The sequence below is a fragment of the Lepus europaeus genome, chromosome 14, assembly GCF_033115175.1.
Source record: "Lepus europaeus isolate LE1 chromosome 14, mLepTim1.pri, whole genome shotgun sequence".
NCBI lineage: Eukaryota > Metazoa > Chordata > Mammalia > Lagomorpha > Leporidae > Lepus > Lepus europaeus.
Window position 1 is genome coordinate 64,975,431 of NC_084840.1, and position 21,151 is coordinate 64,996,581.

The 21,151-nt window shown below is 44.6% G+C and overlaps 1 protein-coding gene and 1 pseudogene across 1 annotated transcript in view; both read right to left on the bottom strand.

The window, feature by feature from the left end:
* The window catches only part of SMYD3 (SET and MYND domain containing 3), an 805,331-nt gene that overhangs the window by 724,695 nt on the left and 59,485 nt on the right, over nt 1-21,151 (bottom strand). The window lies entirely within an intron of this gene.
* The window catches only part of LOC133773838 (U5 small nuclear ribonucleoprotein 40 kDa protein-like), a 75,034-nt pseudogene continuing 54,994 nt past the window's right edge, over nt 1,112-21,151 (bottom strand).

The window sequence follows — 21,151 nt, forward strand, 5'->3', positions numbered from 1 at the left end:
CTGCTCCACTTCCAGCCCAACTCCCTGCTAACGCCCAGAGGAAGACTCCCCCCACACCCATGTGGGAGACAGATGGAGTTCCAGGCTCCTGGCTTCAGCCACTTTGGAGCCACTTAGGGAGTGAACCAGTAGATGAAGATTCATTTTCATTTATTTCTTCTCTCTCTCTCCCTCCCTCCCCCTCTTTCTCTGAAACTCTTTCAAATAAATCAATAAATCTTAAAATAATAATAATAAAGGCAGGTCTCTATCTTGGATTAATTAAAACAATCTCTACATATGTGACCAAGGCATAATTTTGTTGTCATTGTCAGTTTCCCTAAAGGGTAGACAACGTGGAGACTCACCTATTTTCTAGATTCATCACTCCAGTAATCTCCAGGTCAGCTCCACCTGAATATCCTATAGGCACCTCAAACTTCTTCCCTGTGTGACATAATTATTGATCCACCAACACCAAGCTAAAGCATTTTCTCATCTGCCCTAAGCCATCCCAGGAACTTTCAGCAGTCCTTTCTCCTAGCTTCCACAGTATTCTCTCCATACCTCATTAAAAGGCTTATTAACATTTACTGAAACTATTGTATTCCTAATAAAACTGGGTTTTGTTGTTGTGTTTTAATATTCAAAGCACTCACAAATAGGTGGCACCAAAAGTGACAGCTAGTAGCCAAACCAAATTTCAGGTCTAAGGAGTAACATCAAGATTGGAAAACATGGCTGAAGAACGGTTAACCAGGTAGACACAGGATCAGAGTCATGAAGGACACAGGAGGATAGGGAAAACGTACCCAGCACTCACCTTTATTAACCTCCACCCCAGCAGAGTGAATGAACAAGACCTATTTATATCTGGCTCTATATTGGAACAAACAGTCCTGTAAAGTCTACCTCCCCAGAATATATAAAGTTTAAATTTGGGGGCAGGTGTTTGGCCTAGCAGGTAAGGTGCTGGTTAAGATGCCACCTGGCTCCTGGCTTCAGATTAATGCAGCATGCCAGCCGTAGCGGCCATTTTGGGGGTGAACCAACGGAAGGAAGACCTTTCTGTCACTCTCTCTCACTGTCTAACTCTGCCTAAAAAAAAAAAAAAAGAAGAAGAAGAAGAAGCCTATGTCCCATGGGGCAGATGGAAAGCCATTTCACTGATGGAGCCAGCATGGTCAGGCAGTTTATACAGTATTCTCCTGCTTGTGGTAGCCCACACATACACAGACCTGTTGGATGAGCCAACTGCAATTTTGCTTCCACCAGGTGACCAAGAGCATCTCAGAAGATTCTTTTCAAAGTTGGGCACATTTCCTTGAAATACCTTCAAACACTTCTTTCGTTGCAAGCAGCCAGACATCCCAGACCTATACTGTATTGTCCAGTGCACCAGACAAGAGATGAAAGCCTTCATGGGGCTGATGCTGTGGTGTAGAAGGTGAATGCCTGTGGCTCTGGCATCCCATATGGGCACCAGTTCAAGTCCCAGCTGTTCCACTTCCAACCCTACGCTCTGCTGGTGCGCCTGAGAAAGCAGTGGAAGATGGTCCAAGTCCTTGGGCCCGTGCACCCATGTGGGAGATCCAGCTGAAGCTTCTGGCTCCTGGCTTTTTTTTTTTTTTTTTTTTTTTTGACAGGCAGAGTTAGTGAGAGAGAGAGAGACAAAGAGAAAGGTCTTCCTTTTTCTGTTGGCTCAACCCCCAATGATGGCTACAGCCGGCGCATTGCGGCAAGTGCGCTGCGCTGATCCGAAGCCAGGAGCCAGGTGCTTCCTCCTGGTCTCCTATGCGGATGCAGTGCCCAAGGACCTGGGCCATCCTCTGCTGCACTTCCGGACCACAGCAGAGAGCTGGCCTGGAAGAGGGGCAACCAGAACAGAAGCCGGCACCCCAGTCGGGACTAGAACCCGGGGTGCCGGTGCCGCAGGCAGAGGATTAGCCTATTGAGCCGCGGCACCGGCTGGCTCCTGGCTTTGTTGCAACCATTTGGAGGTGGAATCGGTGGATGTAGGTTTCTCTCTCTCTTTTTTCTGCCTCTACCTCTCCTTCTCTGTAACTCTTTCAAATAAATAAAATCTTTAAAAAAAAAAAAAAAAAGAGCCTTCAGACCTTAAAACTCACTGCCAGTCACTCAATCTGCATGATCTCTCATGGTGTAGGTTAGCTTGTTTTGGCACAGGTCCAAGACCTTGACATTGTTTTCTATTCCACCAGAAATAATCTGATGATTTGTCATTGAAGGTCACAGCTAACACCTGGTATATGTTCTGAACTGCTGGATAGCTGCTTTCTTCTAGATAGCCCAAAGATTAACTGTACCATTCTTTTTTTTTTAACTTTTTTTTTTTGACAGGCAGAGTGGATAGTGAGAGAGAGACAGAGAGAAAGGTCTTCCTTTTTGCCGTTGGTTCACCCTCCAATGGCCTCTGCGGCCGGCGCATCTCGCTGATCCGAAGCCAGGAGCCTGGTGCTTCTCCTGGTCTCCCATGCGGGTGCAGGGCCCAAGCACTTGGGCCATCCTCCACTGCCTTCACGGGCCATAGCAGAGAGCTGGCCTGGAAGAGGGGCAACCGGGATAGAATACGGCACCCCAACTGGGACTAGAACCCAGTGTACCAGCACCGCAAGGTGGAGGATTAGCCTGTTAAGCCACGGCGCCCGCCAATTAATCAATTTTTTAAAAAATATCATATAGGATTTCTGTCTTTAATGTGCTGTACATTGTTATTTAATGCTATAACTAGTACTCCAACAGTATTTTTCACTTTGTGTTGCTATGTGGGGGCAAACTGTTGAAATCTTTACTTAATATATACTAAACTGATCTTTTGCATATAAAGAGAATTGAAAATGAATCTTGATGTGAATGGGAGGGGAGAGGGAGCAGGAAAGGGGAGGGTTGCGGGTGGGAGAGAAGTTATGGGTGGGGGGAAGCCATTGTAATCCATAAGCTGTACTTTGGAAATTTATATTCATTAAATAAAAGTTAAAAAAAAAAAAAAAACCTCATGGGCTCTTCAGCCAGATCCAAATGCCTTAAGGGCTGATTCTGAGGCCAGAGTGCTGTTTAGGACATCTGCCATTCTATGAGTCTGCTGTGTATCCCGCTTCCAATGTTGGATCATTCTCTCCTTTTTAATTATATCAGTTAGTATTAGCAGACACTAGTCTTGTTTATGTGATCCCTTTGACTCTTAATCCTATCATTATGATCAATTGTGAACTGAAACTGACCACTTGGACTAGTGAGATGGTATTGGTACATGCCACCTTGATGGGATTGTATTGGAATCCCCTGGCACATTTCTAACTCTACCGTTTGGGGCAAGTCCAATTGAGCATGTGCCAAACTGGACTGTACCATTCTTAATCCCAGTACAGATAAGCTGGGGGCTGCTTCTGGCTGGATAATAGGAATTCTTTTTTTTTTTTTTTGACAGGCAGAGTGGACAGGGAGACAGAGAGAGACAGAGAAAAAGGTCTTCCTTTGCCGTTGGTTCACCCTCCAATGGCCGCCGTGGCCAGCGCGCTGCAGCCGGTGCACTGCGTGGATCCGAAGCCAGGAGCCAGGTGCTTCTCCTGGTCTCCCATGGGGTGCAGGGCCCAAGCACTTGGGCCATCCTCCACTGCACTCCTGGGCCACAGCAGAGAGCTGGACTAGAAGAGGGGCAACCGGGACAGAATCCGGCACCCCGACCGGGACTAGAACCTGGTGTGCCAGTGCCGCAAGGCGGAAAATTAGCCTATTGAGCCGTGGCGCCGGCCTGGATAATAGGAATTCACAAAGGAAGCATGTCCCTTCAGTCCTTTAACTCTCACCTGTTTCACTAACCCACATTGCCAGTTTTATTTGTTGATACTGAGAACAACATACAGCTCCATCACTGTGTCCCTTTGGTGTAGCATAGTTATCAGTTATAAAGGGAGGCATAGTTATCAAAGTTACTAGATACATTCCACAGCAGTATCAGTTGTTCAAATCCTGCCGATCCTAGGGTGAATCCACTGTGGTGAGACTTGCAATAGCACAGCTCCCCTTCATGTCCCAAGAGCAGCATGATTGGAGGCTTGAAGGAATGCTTTGGAGGTCCCTTTTGCAGGAAAGCTCCGGACTTCGCTTGCTGTTGCCCTGTTGTCCGGCCAGACCCTACTCCTCCCCATGGCAACTCATGGTATTGAAGCCTGAATGGGACCAGTTCCAACTCTAGGCCTTTTTGCTTCTGCTGTTCTATCACAGCAGCAGCCACTCTCCTCAGAGCCGCCACTGACCATCAGAGTAACTTTTCAAAAGAGCAAATCTCTTCCCATTACTCTTCCATTAAAAACTCTCATGTAGCTCCTTCAGAACAATCTCCAAATTCTCCACCAGAATCTATACAACCATTCTCAATTGTCTCTAACCAATCCCTTAAGCTATTCTTTCAAGGAAAACACTACATTCACACTCAAATACTCTCAGTCCACAACTTACTTCTTTTATATAAGCTGATTTTTTTTTAAACAATGTTTTGTTTTTTTTGTTTTGTTTTGTTTTTTGACAGGCAGAGTGGATAGTGAGAGAGAGACAGAGAGAAAGGTCTTCCTTTTTGCCATTGGTTCACCCTCCAATGGCTGCTGCGGCCGGCACATCGCGCTGATCCGAAGCTTGGAGCCAGGTGCTTCTCCTGGTCTCCCATAGGGTGCAGGGCCCAAGCACTTGGGCCATCCTCCACTGCACTCCCTGGCCACAGCAGAGAGCTGGCCTGGAAGAGGAGCAACCGGGACAGGATCGGTGCCCCGACCGGGACTAGAACCCGGTGTGGCGGCGCCACAAGGCAGAGGATTAGCCTATTGAGCCACGGCGCCGGCCCTAGAACAGGTTTAAGACTACTAATAGTACGTGGTACATATCAAAAGACTTGGGGCCGGTGCTGTAGTGCAGTGGGTTAATCCTCTGCCTGTGGTGCTGGCATCCCTTATGGGCGCTGGTTCTAGTCCCAGCTGCTCCTCTTCCGATCCAGCTCTCTGCTGTGGCCTGGGAAAGCAGTAGAAGATGCTCCACATGCAAGACCAGGAAGAAACACCTGGCCACTGGCTTCGGATCTGCGCAGCTCCAGCCGTTGCAGCCATTTGGGGAGTGAACCAACGGAAGGAAAACCTTTCTCTCTGTCTCTCCCTCTTACTGTTTGTAACTCTACCTCTCAAATAAATAAATAAAATCTTTGTTTAAAAAAAGACTCATTTATTTCACCACATACGAATCACATGCTATATTAAAGACTGGTCTCATAAAATCAATTTTATATAGAGCCTCAGGAAATAAATTATTGGCACATGGAATGAAAATACATCATATGCAGGAAAAAAAAAGTACAGGGGGCCAGTTTTATGGCATAGCAGGTAAAGCAGCAACCTGCGATGATGCAGGAAAGCAGTGGAGGATGACCCAAGTGCTTGGGCCCGTGCACCCATGTGGGAGACCCAGAAGCAGCTCCCAGCTTCTGGCTTTGGCCTGGCCCAGCTCCAACCATTGTGGCCATTTAGGAAGTAAATCAGCAGATGGAAGATCTCTTTCTCTCTTTCTCTCTCTCTCTCTGCCTTTCAAATAGACAAACAAACCTGTTTTAAAAAAAAGAACAAGAAAACAGTGTTTCAAACACAGCACAAAGCAGCCAAGCAGAGAAGCAGAGACACAAAGAACAGGATAACATGTTTGGACTCTCAAATCTTCCCAGTTCGTATTTTCAGTTTCTTTCCAGGTTCCAAGATACACCCCTGCCCTTCAGTTCTATGAGACTCATTGAATCCTTTTAATATATTCTCTACTTGAGCTAGCTAAAGCTGGTTTCTATTACCTGCAATCAAACAAAAATCTCATACCAACCATATGTAGTACTTGGACTCTTTTGCCTTTATCATGTCCAAGAATTTCATTGCCAAAAAAAAAAAAAAAAACCCTACTCCTTTTGTAACTTTTTTTACATCTTACTCCTTCCAACCACTAATTCACTCAACTGACAAGTACTGAACACCTACTCAGTGCCAGGTGCTGCACTACCACTCAGTAACTACTCTTGGGAAGGTAAATGAATGAAGAGTTTGCACGCTCACACTCATAAGCTAGTACAGTGCTTTTCTCAAGCTGTGGGTCTTGATTAGTGTTTAAAATTTATGTAGTGAGCCCCCAAAATGCAGAAATACAAGAGAATTTGAATAAATACAGGAGAATAAACATCATGCATCACAAAAAAATAAGGTTAACTATCATATTCAACTTCTCTTTCAGTTATGTGCATTTGTATTAGATAAAAATATGTACAACTTACTCTGGTCCATGAATAAAGAATTTGAAAAATATCAATAGATCCCTATTTCCTAATAACCTTAACAAATACCAAGGAAGAAGGTGCTCAAAAGCTGAGCCTTAGAGAATCCATTAGTGCTTTAATTAACAGAAAATAATTTTGATTGACATATTCCCAGTTTGTGTTTATTTTACAAGCATTTAAATAATTGTTAGTTTGCCTCGAGTAGATTAAACATAACTTCCTATTTATGGTTTTAATTAGCTAAGCAAATCTTTTTCTCTTCGCCTTCAGCAGTACAAAGAGACTTCAAATCAGTATGTCAGAAATATTATAACTCTTAAGTAGCCAAATACAAATTTTGTATGTTTCTACCATACTTACAATGAACACTAACAGACCAAACTCCAGTCATCATCAGGGTAACTGCTGAAAACAAGGTATGACAAATCAGGCAGGACAAAAGGTCATGAGGCAGAAAACAGCTGTATTCAAATATTATTAAAGGCATATGATGTCTCTAAACCGCTTATGATAACTTTTGACAAACACAAGTTGAAGAGAATGTAAGAATACCTCAAATATATAAGCTTTGTACACTCTCTGATATTTCTTTGGTCTTCCCTCTGCTGGTTCACTCCCCAGTTGGCCACAGCAGCCAGAGCTGGGCAGATCTGAAGCCAGGAGCCAGCAGCTTCTTCCAGGTCTCCCACGCAGGTGCAGGGCACCAAGGACTTGGGCCATCTTCCACTGCTTTCCCAGGCCATAGCAGAGAGATGGAATGGAAGTAGAACAGCTGGAACTCAAACCGGCACCCATATGGGATGCAGACACTGCAAGCAGTGGCTCTACCCACTATGCCACAGCGCTGGCCCCTCTGATATTGAATTTTCTAACTGTCCTGAGGAAAATTAATTCAAATATGTTTATTCTCTAGTTTAAAGGCTATCAATATTTGTCAGATAGTAGCAGTTTTGATACTCTTGATGAGTCACCAAGAATTTCTCTGAACACCTACTACAGGCTGCTCCAGGAATTACATAGAACACCATAAATAATGCACAATGTCATGAAATACTGACATGGACATGCCAAAATATATCATAAAAACTTAGAGCAATTTTAGTGACTGAAAATGGTTATGTCATAAACATATTTCTGTAGAAAACCAAAAACCCATCAAAAAATGTGGCAGTCTCCTTATACTTTTTTTTTAAGATTTATTTATTTATTTGAAAGTCAGAGTTAGAGAGAGACAGAGAGAGAGAGAGAGAGAGAGAGGTCTTCCATCCAATGGTTCACTCCCCAATTGGCCGCAACGGCTAGAGCTGCGCCAATCCGATGACTGGAGCCAGAAGCTTCCTCCAGGTCTCCCACACGGGCGCAGAGGCCCAAGCACTTGGGTCATCTTCTACTGCTTTCCCAGGCCATAGCAGAGAGCTTGATCAGAAGTGGAACAGCTGAGTCTCAAACCAGTGCCCACATGGGATGCTGGCGCTTCAGGCCAGGGCATTAACCCACTACGCCACAGCGCCAGCCCCCTCCTTATGTTTTAAAAAACAGACACTTGTTACTAACTCATCTGTTAGGGAGAAGTAGGTAACAAAAGGTTAAAGAAAAAATATACATAAAAAGATAAAAACTGAAAAATATACTCACAAACTTTTCTGACACAGAATATTGTAATTATTTTCAGAGTAGTATATACTTTTTTAAGCTGAAAAATTCAAATTTTTATTTAAAAAAATAAAGCTGAAGTGAATACGGATATTTAATCTGGTTTCATAAATTCTTAATAATTATCTTCTGGGGAACCAATAATGAGGAATGTACAGAAAAGTCAATATTTCTATGTTGCCAGTACCAATCCTGGATTTTAAAAAGTAAATTTAATTTTTAGACCATTAAGTATATACTTTCAGTTCATAAAATACTCATGTTCATGTGTTCATTCTCCCTTATTCTAAATTAACTGCATGCCTGTCTAAATCTAGGGACATAAGTATGATGGCACTCACTGTATAGAAAAGGAGCAAACAGGGGATGGAGCTGTGGTATAGTAGGTTAAGCCTCCACCTGTGGCACCTGCATTCCATATGGTGGTGGTTCCTGTCCTGACTGCTCCTCTTCCAATCTAGCTCTTTGTTATGGCCTGGGAAAGTGGTGGAAGATGGTCCAAGTGCTTAGAGCCCTGCCCCCACGTAGGAGACCCAGAAGAACCTCCTGGCTCTTGGCTTCTTATCATCTCAGCTCTGACCATTGCGGCCATTTGGGGAGTGAACAAGTGGATGGAAGACCTTTCTCTCTCTCTCTCTCTCTCTCTCTCTCTACTTCTCAAATAATTAAAAAAAAAAAATCTTAAAAAAAAAAAAAAAGAGGCACAAATACATATAACCCTAACAGTAACTGAATGTGTGAAGTACAAAAGTACCACAAAGAAGAGGATATCTAATTCAGTCTGGTGTGTTAGGGAAGGCAAGTAAGGCTTCTACAAAGCAAGTGAACCTAAAACACAGGATAGAGGAAAGCAGCAGGAGATGGCCCAAGAGCTCGGGTTCCTGCCACACATGTGGAACACCCGGATGGAGTTCCAGGCTCCCAGCTTCGGCTTGGTGCAGTTCCAGACATTTCAACCATTTGGGGAGTGAACTAGTAGATGGAAGTTCTCTCCCTCTTTCTGTAACTCTGCTTTCAAATAAATAAATAAATAAATTTTAAATAAATAAATAAAACAAAGGGTAGGCAGTATCCAGGTTAAAATACATGGCTGGAGATGTGGAAAGCCAGGCATTTTTTTTAGTACAGTCATGAAGAGAACAAAGTCTGCTGGATATGGAAGGGGAGAATTGCCTTGAGGCAGTATGGTATAGCTGTTAATAGGTTTAGGAGTTTAGGACAGAGAGAATCAAGAGATGAGCCTGGAGTTGACAGCAAATAGGAGCTCTATGTCTGTCTGTCTCTGTCTCTCTCCCTCTCTCTCTGCCTCTGAAAATTTTTTAAAAAGTATTCTGTAAACGTTAAAGTTTCTGATTTGATTAAGTGTACAGAGACATACAAGAAAATATCCTTGTTCTTGGGGAATATATGATGACTTATTAAGGAACATTATTTATGCAGCTTACTCTCAAACAACTCAAAAATAATATTTGTATATGTGCATATATGAAGACAGAATGTGGACAGAAAGGAAGTTAAAAATTATGACAAAACCAATATGGGAAATGTTGAAAATGTGCTGAATTTGGATAAAAGGTATATATAAAGGTCTCTGAACTATTTTAACTTTTATAATTCTGAAATTACTCCAAAATAAAGTTTTTATTAAAGTGCTTTGACCAATCATTAAACATGATTTAAAATAACACCATAACTATACTTCATCTTTAATTTCAACCATAATTAGCAAGCTAATAAAAAACATTTCCAAGGAAAAACAATAAAAACTAATATGATATATAGCATACATACATATTTTATGAGAGTATTAAAGCTTCAGCTAGCACAGCAATCATGCAATGGTGTTCTGCTTATCATTCCACTTGGATTTCATTTTAGACTCATTGGGAATTTCTTGAGTAGGATTAAAACACTTTATCTCTTATCTATAAATGGTCTTTACATTTGAATAAAAGGAATTTCTATAAAAATGTAGAAAAACTGAACTTTAAGTCAACTAGGTTAAGAACTGAACAGCTCCTAATCTGATTAGCTTTTAAAAACTAATTAATGGAACACAACTCAAATAGAGGATATCTGCCCAATATTAAGGAACAAGAGTCTAAAGAAGGTGTTATATGTAGCACACTATGTTCTGAATAATTCCACATAACAAACAAAAGCAGGGAGCAGGTGGTTAGTCTAGCTGTTAAGATACCCATATCCCATATCAGAGTACTGAGATTCAATAGCTCCTGACTCCAACTTCCTGCTAATGTAGTTCATGGGAGGCAGTGGTGATGGGTCAAACAATTGGATTCATGCTGCCCATGTGTGAGACATGGATTGAGTTCCCAGCTCCCAGGTATGGCCTGGACCTGACTCACCTCAAATAAACCAGTGTACAGGAGCTCTCTGTTCTCTGTCCCTCCTTTCTCTTCATTCCCTCAAATAGATAATTTTTTTAAATAATGTAAGCATTCAATCAAAATATTTTAGTTTAGTCTTCCAATGATTCCTGGTGTTACTTAACTGAAAAAAAGGAAGATTATGAAAATAATTAGCAGTCCAGTGTAAATCACAATGGGACTCAGAAAAATGCACAACACATTTTTATGAACTCATTCACCTAGCACCAACATGGATTGTATAGCACCTATATAATTGTGTAGCACCCTATACAATTATAATAATCAGATATCTTAAGCTTATGAAAAAGAGCCCAGAAACGTGACAGGCATTCCTTTTTGCAATTTAATGAATAAACATGCTTCTATAATAGCTAGAAGAACATTTTATTTTGTTTTCAAAATTTTAATAAAAGTAATATAGAACATATGGTTAAAAAGTCAAACAATACACGGTTTCCTTGTTCTGTTCCCCACAGGCAATCATATTTAACTATGTTACTTTGAGGTATCTGGCAGTTACTCTGAAATTTCTAATACGCTTTTAACATTATTTCTTCGTTTATGACCTTTAGGTATCTAAGAGACGTTAGCCATTAGACTATGAAGTATCAGCCAACTTACTTGTCCCATAAACACACCTCTCCCTCTCAACATATCACATTAATTTTACTCTTCTATTCATTACTTTTAAGACAGAGTTCCATTTTTATTTTTCTGTTTTATCAACTACAAATTATCTTCATTCTCCCTGCACAAAATAAGGTTATCAGAACCTGGACACCTTCTTATACCCCTTGTCTCAATCTCAATATTCTTCTCTCCCTGTCCCCCCTCTCCTTCTCCTTCTTTTACTTTCTCTCTCTCTCTTTCCTCTTCCTCCCTCTCTGTTTTGCTTTGCATTATCACAACTGACTTCTATGATGTAACCATAATTTAATGTTATCCATGCACCGCCTGTGGCAGCAGCTCTTAAATTATAATGTGCCTTCAGTGAACAGGCAAAACCTCCCTTTCAGACCAAAGGGAGAGAATGTTTTAAAGTGAGGACATAGCTTTCCTTATGGGCATTGTCTACCTCAAAATAAACCACTATCAGAACATGCCTGTGACTACAGACTTCTAGTTCAGGCAATGAAGATTGGAGATGGGACTTGAGCACCCCTTTGACTTGCATCCTCTGGTCTGCTTTAACAAAAACCAGGAGGAAAAGAAAGCTAGGCATCAGAAGCAATGTAAAGATAGGTGGCAGGCCTATTACAGGCAGCTCTATACAGTGATCTGCTCTCAGAGAGACCCAACAGGCCAATCCACTGAGTGGCTTTCAATGTGGAAAGCCAAGGCTTCAGCAGAAGTCAGCTTATGAAGAGCCCTGGCAGCTCTGCCAGCCAAGAGGTGGATCACTGGAAATGGAACTGCCCTGGAGTCGAAGGATGCCCAGGTCAGAGCCACAAATCTTGCTGGCTCTAAGCTGAAAAACCCTTCACTCGACCCAGCTTCCAAAGTGACCACCACTGCTGAAGGGACAGCCAAGTGGGGTCTGCAACACTGCAGACAGAACTGTAAATTTCCTGTTAGAGATGACGCTTCCCTTTACCTGACCAGCTCTCCTCCCAAGCCAGCCAGGTAATGGAAGTCAAAGGGTGCCTTTCCCAAGAGGGCCACACCTCCCTTAGGATGTACTCCATGGAAAGAAATAGATAGCTCTGTGCCTCATAACTGACAAGGCCTTAAAGCCCACCAGATTATTATCAAGCCCTTCTGTCAGTTTCTATTTGCCTCTCAATTAGAGAACTTAGTCGTTGTTTAGATAGCATCTCTCTTAGGTTCTCCAATAATGACTCTTTTGTTCTAGACCGTATTTAGCCCATCTGGGGCCTCATTCCTTTGTAATCATAGCCTCTACTCTAACATCCATGGCTCTACTCCTGACCTGTGTGTATTGATGGTCCTTTCCCTCACTTAATGTTGCATGATTGTTCAGAATTTCTCTACAGACAAACTCCTCTACCTGAAAAAGTTGAGTGGCCTTTCTCCCGGTCTTGCTTGGGATCAGCTTTAAACCACATCCATCAGTCCTCACAAGGGTCCAGAGACTCCCCTCCATTTCCTCTCCTCTATGAAATCCTTTCATTACCTGGTTAATGCCACTCTTAGGATCATTGGTTGCTATTCTCTGTCTGTCTTTTATATTACCATGTCTGCTTAAGTGTTTACAGGAGTTGATAATGGAACAAACCAAGGTCTTCAGCAACCAGGAGGTCAACCAAATGCTGCTACAGAGATAGACTCGGTCCCCACCCAGGAGACAGCAGCTTGAGACATCGCCCCATACCAGTGAAGAGTACCTCATTGACCCATGTCAGCAGGAAGTAGCTCTAAATATATATCATCGTCCCTCTACCCATCCTGGACTTTTGATACTAATGTAATCCCATTCAACTCCTGCTTTATAAAAAACAAAAGGGGGGGAATGTTAGTAAAATGGTGCAGTCTTATCTAAGGTGTGATCTACACCCTGACACCATCCTGGGCTCTAGCCCCCGCCACCACTGCTGGAAGCCAGGTAGCCACATGGCCCAACCACAGGTGTCAGCACCACCCCCATCCTAATGGGATTTGCTGCTCCTACTTCCCTGCCCACCCCCTGACAAAGTTTTAAAAGAACCTGTTCCTGACCATGTGTCTCTCTCTTCCTCTCTATCTCCTGATCTCTCTCTCTCTCTCTCTCCTATGCACTCCTTCTCCCTCTTTTTCCTTCTTCGCCCCTTCCCTCCAGTCTGTTGGGTTTCCCCCAATAAACTCTTTCCCTTAAAAAAAAAAAAAAACTATAATGTGCTATAAAACACAGATGGGTATACCTCCATCTTCAGAGTTCCTGATTCAATAGGTCTGGAGAATGTCCTGCAACTGCATTTCTAACAAGTTCCCAGGAGATACTGATGATGCTACTGGTCCAGAGAACAAACTCTAAGAAGCACTGGTCTAAAAGATGATTTTAAAGGTGAAATCCAAGAAATAATCTTAATCGTCAAAGGACCAAATGGTACATTAGGATTACAATCCATTCTCTGTAGTGGCAATGCCATGATCCTTTTGCTAACTCAGTAAAGAGTGCTCATAGAGCCACAATTAAATACCACATCCCTCAAAGTACACCATGATAGCTTGCTTCCTATTTAAAGACTGGTTGATTGACTGAATGATCTGAAAGGAAGAGTGATAGGAGGGGAAAAGAGAAGGAAAGGCAGAAAGAAAGAGAGAAAAGGGGGAAAAGGAGAGGGAGGAGATTTTTTATCTGCTGGTTCACTTCCCAAATAGCCAGAAAAATCAGAGATGAGTCAAGGTGAAGCCAGGAATCTGGAATTCCACCCAAGTCTCCCATATAGGTTACAGGGACTCAAGAACTTGAGCCATCACCTGCTGTTTCCCAGGCACATTAGCAGGTAGTTGGATCATAAATGGAGTAGTCAGACTCAAACCAGCACTCTGATCATGGATGTTGTCTCAAGCAGTTTAACATGCTGAGCCACAATGTCCTCCCTTTAATTCCTAATTAGATCGCAATTTCCCATACTCTTTCCCCTTTTGGAATTTGTTTCATTTTATGTTTTCTTCTTCTTCTTTTTTTTTAGAATTCTTTTATTTGTTTATTTATTTGACAGACAGAGTTAGATAGTGAGAGAAAGAGACAGAAAGGTCTTCCTTCCTTTGGTTCACCCTCAAATGGCCACTACGGCCAGAGCTACGCCGATCCAAAGCCAGGAGCCAGGTGCTTCCTCCTGGTCTCCCATGCCGGTGCAGGAGACCAAGCACTTGGGCCATCCTCCACTGCCCTTCCGGGCCACAGCAGAGAGCTGGACTGGAAAAGGAGCAACCAGGACTAGAACCCAGCGCCCATATGGGATGCTGGCGCCGCAGGTGGAGGATTAACCAAATGAGCCATGGCGCTGGCCCCTCATTTTATGTTTTCTTTTTTTTTTTTTTTTTGACAGGCAGAGTGGACAGTGAGAGAGAGACAGACAGAAAGGTCTTCCTTTTGCCGTTGGTTCACCCTCCAATGGTCGCCGCGGTAGGCGCGCTGCGGCCTGCGCACCGCGCTGATCCGATGGCAGGAGCCAGGTGCTAATCCTGGTCTCCCATGGGGTGCAGGGCCCAAGGACTTGGGCCATCCTCCACTGCACTCCCTGGCCACAGCAGAGAGCTGGCCTGGAAGAGGGGCAACCGGGACAGGATCAGTGCCCCGACCGGGACATTTTATGTTTTCTGTGGGCTTTTTACTCATTCAGTCCATTGCTCAGATTAGAAACTAACAGCCTCCTCCTCTCATTTGAATCAATTGAGTTGTACGCACATTGCAAGTGGTCATTTGGGGATTTCATTGTACTACAGGGCATTTTTATTGTTTCTGAGAGTTCAAGAAAGGTTAGGAGAGGAGACACACATTTGAGAGTCACCATATTACAAGCAATGTCTTAAAAGTTGTCTGAGGATTATTAATACAGCATAAATTTGTAAATAGTTCTCTTTAATTCTTCAGCTCTGTTATCACAGAACAAGAACACTTTCAGGTTAAAGGCACAAAATTTATTTACTATTTCTCACCTATCCTTAACCCCAAAAGAGAAGAAGGTATCCTGGTCAGATGCATGCTCCACAATCTCACATAACCAGTAATGTCTGCACACAAAAAGGAGAGAGTAAAGCAATGTTCTCAACATCCAGTGAGTCCCTGGCTCTTCCTCTTCTGGTCACATGAGAAACAGCTCTGCTACACAGAGACAAGGTCCTAACGGTATGTAAATGCCAAGTCCCCAGGGGAAAAAAAATTCTCCAAATTTCTTGTTGTTGCCAGATGAGTCCAAAAGCTTCCCTCTCTGATCCATTATTAAATATTAATTAAATATACACTTTTTAAAGTGTATATTTATTATTAAATATACACTTTTCCAAAATTCAAACCAACACTTAAAAGACCATAAGCAAACTGATCACAATTTTAGATTCACAGATTCTAATTTGGTCAGTCACCTGGTGATCCTCTTCAAGGAGTCTCATTACACACCTGAATCAGCAGTATGCCCTCATCCCATATGGGTGTCTGTTTGAGTCCCAGGTGCTCCACCTTGGATCCAGCTCTGTGCTATCATCTGGGAAAGTGGTAAAAGATGGCCCAAGTCCTTGGGTCCCTGCATCCACGTGGGAGACCCAGAGGAAGCTCCTGGCTCCTGCCTGCAGACTAGTGCAGCTCTGGCTGTTACAGCCATCTGGGGAGTGAACCTTCGGATGGAAGACCTCTCTGTAGCTCTGCCTTTCAAATAAATAAGTAAATCTTAAAGAAAAAAAAAAAAAAGTAGATCCATGACACACAAAACTAGGCACTCCAATATGGATGCCAGGATCCCAAATGACATCTTAACCTGCTGTAACTCAACGGCTACCCACAGATTGTCTGTTTGCTTGCTTTCCTATTCAAAGATTACATTTATTTGAAATATAGAATTAGAGAGAGTAAGAGGCAGGAAGAAAGACAGAGAGATCTTGCATTACTGGAAACATTCCCCAAATGGCCAGATGATCCAGCCTGGGCCAGACTGAAGTCAGGAGCCAGGAACTCCATCCGGGTCACCCATGTGGGTGGCAAAGGCTCAGGTAATTGGGCCATCCTCTGCTGCTTTCCAAGGCACATTAGCAGGGAGCTGGATGGAAAGTGGAAAAGCTGGGACTCAAATTGGCCCTCATATGGGATGCTAGTGTTGCAGACAGCAGCTTAACCAACTGTGCCACAATGCTGGCCCCTGTTTGTTTTTTACTGTTTTGTTTAATGACTGTTATTCTGAGGACAGATGCCAGTCTGCAACACACACGGCAAATGAACCAGGAAAAAAACACATAGTCTTATTAGCATGAAGAATCAGAGTTGGGGTAACCACAGAAGCTACAAAGTGAGTGCAAGAAACCAAGAAAAGAAAAACACAAGGAGAAAACATGCACCAAAATCTTCTTTTTTAAAAATATTTATTTATTTATTCATTTGAGAGGCAGAGTTACACACGGAGAGAGGGAGAGACAGAGAGAGAGGTCCTCCATCTGCTGGTTCACTCCCCAAATGGTTACTGTGGGGAACTGCAGGCTGGCCACCTGTGGGAACCTCCTCTACATAGCTTGCAGCAATCGGTGGACCACAAGTCCTATGAAAACAACCAGGTGAAACAGTTGAAACAGGAGAGACTCTGCATAAACAACTAGGAGGAACCAGGTGAAACAGATGAACCTTCCACCTGAGGCTATACGTGCCCTTTCATCTGATTGGACGATATTAGCATAAACTGCATGTGAAGAGAACCGCTATTGGCTGTGGAGCACAAGCTCCACAGGACTTGAGAAATAAAGGGACATTGGGATCTGGGCGGGGCGCAGCCCCCCCCCCCCCCCCACGACCGCCGTCCTTCCTTCTCTTTTCTCCTCTCCCCTTGCCCTTTCCTTCTGTCTCCACGAATAAAGTTCCTTGAGAACCGAGAAACAGTGACAGTGTCGTGACTACGTTGGATCCTCGCTGGCGAGGGTCCGACAAGTGGTGCCGTGACTCGGATAGCCGGACCGGTCGCAGGAAGCAGGTAAGAACAATTAAAACGTGTATACACGGGAATCTAGGCGGGTGATATAAAAAGCCTAGGATTGGTACCGCAGAAAAAAGGAATAACAATGGGAAACACTCCCTGAACAACCAGGTTGCGCCTGTTATTAAGCTGCCTTTTAAAAGTAGCGGGGACGCCCTTGAAAGTGGCCGATACTAGGCTAGGGCCATTGCTCAAACCTCACCCTGGTTCACGGAGAGCGGTGAGTTAGAACAGGAACAGTGGCGTAGGGTCGGAAGACAATTGAGGGCAGCAGAGAAATCGCCTGAATTCCTTAGGCTATGGCAACAGATCGACCAAGCTCTCCGAAATGACTCGGAGGAAATAGCAGCCCTCTTAGATGAAGGGGCTGATTTACTAGAGGAAACACAGATAATCTCAATCCGGGAGCCTAGATGGAGACAAAGAGGACGGAGACAGAGAGGACCAACATGGGTCGGGAAAACCACAGAGAGATAGGGAGGATGAGAGACCCCCTCCTTCCGCATCCCCCTATTCGGCACATTTGCCCATAGAAGGAGTTCCCCGGTGTTGCTGCAAACTGGCCACTCTCATTCTCTGCCGCTTTGTTTCAAATGTGTTTCCCTGTGCTAAGCAATGGGCTCCCATGCTGATGACCAGCTCTTTTCTGTGCTGCTGTAGTTAACTTATCTGAGAGTTTGCACGTGTCTTGAAGGTTTCGTGTTTTATTGGATTTGTCTGTCTTTAATGTTTGAGTGATTACCTAACCCTAATCAGATCTACCCCACAGCCTTGCTTAAAATACTCAGGTTATACGTACTAGTTTTTGGCTGAGCGGTTTGACTCTCTAACAGTTTAAATTCTCAGGTGGAGTCTAACAACTTTGGGACTTCCAGTAGGATCCCTGGAACTCTCAAGGAATGAGACTCTAAATCTGTTAAAGTAACAACTGTTTGAGTCAATTCAAATTATGCAAAGTGTATTAAAATGTCGTAAATGATGTCAGACCTATGTTGTATCTTCATGTTTTTGCTTTCCAGCTAAAGTGGTCTTATATTCTGTGTATACAAGTCTTTACATATCCTCAATATTCTTTAAACTTGTTTCTTTCTCTAAACTTTTGGTATCTCCAAAAGGGCCCCTGGAGATATCAAAAGATATCTCTCATCTTACAGAGATAATAACCAATTGGGATGTTTAAAAGTGCTGCCAAGACGTAAAATGATTCAACACTCTACTAAAATTCCTCACAACCCACAGGAAATTTTTCAAAAGGGTCAAGGGAATCAAGGTTCCAAAAACATTGGGGATATTTAACCCTTAAACCTCAGATGCTCGTTAGATGGAGAAACCCTCTCACCTGACTCTGGAGAGGGCCTGACCCGCTGATTCAGTTGGGAGGAGGATTTGGCTGTGTGTTCCCCATAGGGGAGTTGACTCCAATCTGAATACCAGCCAAAAATATCAGGCCTATGCCCGATGCAAGGAACAACCCACCCAGGGAGCAGTTTGCCCCTAAGGGAGATGCCCTTGTCTTTCCTCTTCCAGAAACGGACGGAGATCCAGAGCCAGGGGCTATGATCCCCTGAACTGGGGAAGCGCCCCCAGTGCTCTCCACATTGCCAATGACGGGTAAGATTCCGGATGAACCGGAACAACCTAAGACAGGCGGTGGAGAAAGCTCACCACACTCCCATAATTACAAGTCACGCGACACCCCAAGACGGGTAAAGCACCCAGCGTCCTGTACCAACCTAAGACAGGGCTCATGGCCAAGCTGCCTGGGTTACCAATGACTGGTAAGGGCAAGGACGGCTGGGGGCAACCTAAGACAGGGACTGCGTGCTAAAACAAAAAAGGGGGAATATGTGGGGAAATTAGTTAAGTATGGTCCCCCTTCGCAGCTTTGGGCCGCTGGATCTCAGGTACTTGGTCACACGTGAAAGAATGGGTGGCCATAGCAGGTCTATTCGTAATAGTACTTTTAGGCTTCCTCCTAATCAGCAGGGTCATCCTGGCAGTAGTCAGGAGTCAGCAATGCACTAACCTGGTGGTCTGACAGGCTATGCTTGCTATGTATCGCTCTGACCCTCAGCAACAGATATGGCTTGGCATGATGGAGCGGTAGCCAAAGACGGGTAATCACTGGCGAGTGCCCCTAGCAACCTAAGACAGAACTTGGGACATGCTTCCCAATGTTTCGATGATGGGAAAGCAGGTGGCGCGTTGCTGGGAACCTAAGACAGGCACGACTCCGCGCCATAAATAACAAAAGGGGGAGCTGTGGGGAACTGCAGGCTGGCCACCTGTGGGAACCTCCTCTACATAGCTTGCAGCAATCGGTGGACCACAAGTCCTATGAAAACAACCAGGTGAAACAGTTGAAACAGGATAGACTCTGCATAAACAACTAGGAGGAACCAGGTGAAACAGATGAACCTTCCACCTGAGGCTATACGTGCCCTTTCATCTGACTGGACGACATTAGCATAAACTGCATGTGAAGAGAACCGCTATTGGCTGTGGGACACATGCTCCACGGGACTTGGGATATAAAGGGACATTGGGGGCCGGCGCCATGGCTTAACAGGCTAATCCTCCACCTTGTGGCGCCAGCACACTGGGTTCTAGTCCCGGTCGGGGAGCCGGATTCTGTCCCGGTTGCCCCTCTTCCAGGCCAGCTCTCTGCTATGGCCCAGGAGTGCAGTGGAGGATGGCCCAAGTCCTTGGGCCCTGCACCCGCATGGGAGGCGAGGAGAAGCACCTGGCTCCTGCCTTCGGATCAGCATGGTGCGCCGGCCGCAGCGCGCCTACCGCGGCGGGCACTGGAGGGTGGACCAACGGCAAAAAGGAAGACCTTTCTCTCTGTCTCTCTATATCCACTCCGCCTGTCAAAAACAGACATCGGGATCTGGGCGGGGCGCAGTCCCCCCTCACCCGCCCCCCCGCAATGACCACCGCCCCTCCTCCTCTTTTCTCCTCTCCCCTTGCCCTTTCCTTCTGTCTCCACAAATAAAGTTCCTTGAGAGAAACAGTGACCGTGTCGTGACTGCGTTGGATCCTCACTGGCGAGGGTCTAATAGTTACAATGGGCAGAGCTGGGCAGATCCGAAGCCAGGAACCAGGAGCTTCCTCCAGGTCTCCCACATGGGTGCAGGGGCCCAAACATTTGGGCTATCCTCCACTGCCTTCCTAGGCCATTAGAGAGAGCTGGATCGGAAGAGAAGCAGCCAGAACACTAACCGGACCAAACCACTAAAATGCCACTCATTCCCAAGATGTGAAGGACCCAAACCACTGAAGTGATGTTTATTTCAGAGATGTGAAGCCAATGAAGTCGGTTGAGTAAATGTCCATATTGCCAGAACCCAAGCCATGTGAAAAACAAAAACTAGGGGTGGGCATTTACTTAGCAGTTAAAATGCCACGTTCTGTATGGGATGCCAGTGCCTCAGGCAGAGGCTTAACCTATGCCACAGCACCACCCCACTAAATTCTTAATATACACCATACTCAAATTTTTGGCTGACCCCAAAGAAAACATTTATAGGATAGGCTTAATCGGCAAAAGCTGAAAGAAGTAAATAGAAATTTCGATTGCTATCCACTGCAGGGAAGAAAGTCTAGAGCTTGAGTAGATATTTTAACTATTATCAAAGACATTGAATCTTGAGAATTACACAGTGTCAGAGGGGCCGTCCTCAGCCTTGGCCTCCTGGGATGTCCCTGCAGGAGGGGCTTTGCCGCTGCTGTGGGAGCGGGGTCTCTGAGGCTCCCAGAGTGCCAGCCTGAGGGGTCCCCACCCAGGGCCTCCCCCTCTGGGCGCCCCTGCAGGACTGCTGCTCCTGGCTCTGCATGAGGTCCCATCCTAGGGACTGGTGCTGTGGCGTAGTGGGTATGGCATCCCTTACGGGCGTCGGTTCAAATCCTGGCTGCGCCACTTCTGATCCAGCTCCCTGCTGTGGCCTGGGAATGCAGTAGAAGATGGCCCCTGCACTGGCATGGGAGACCCAGAAGAAGCTCCTGGCTCCTGGCTTAGGGTTGGCACAGCTCTGGCCGTTACAGTCATCTGGGGAGTGAACCAGTGGAAGAAAGATCTCTCTCTGCCTCTGCCTCCCTGTAACTGTGCCTTTCAAATAAATAAATAACTTAAAAAAAAAACTGAATCTTGAAAGACACAAAACACCCCAAAACGGGGCTCTCACTTATACTAGTTA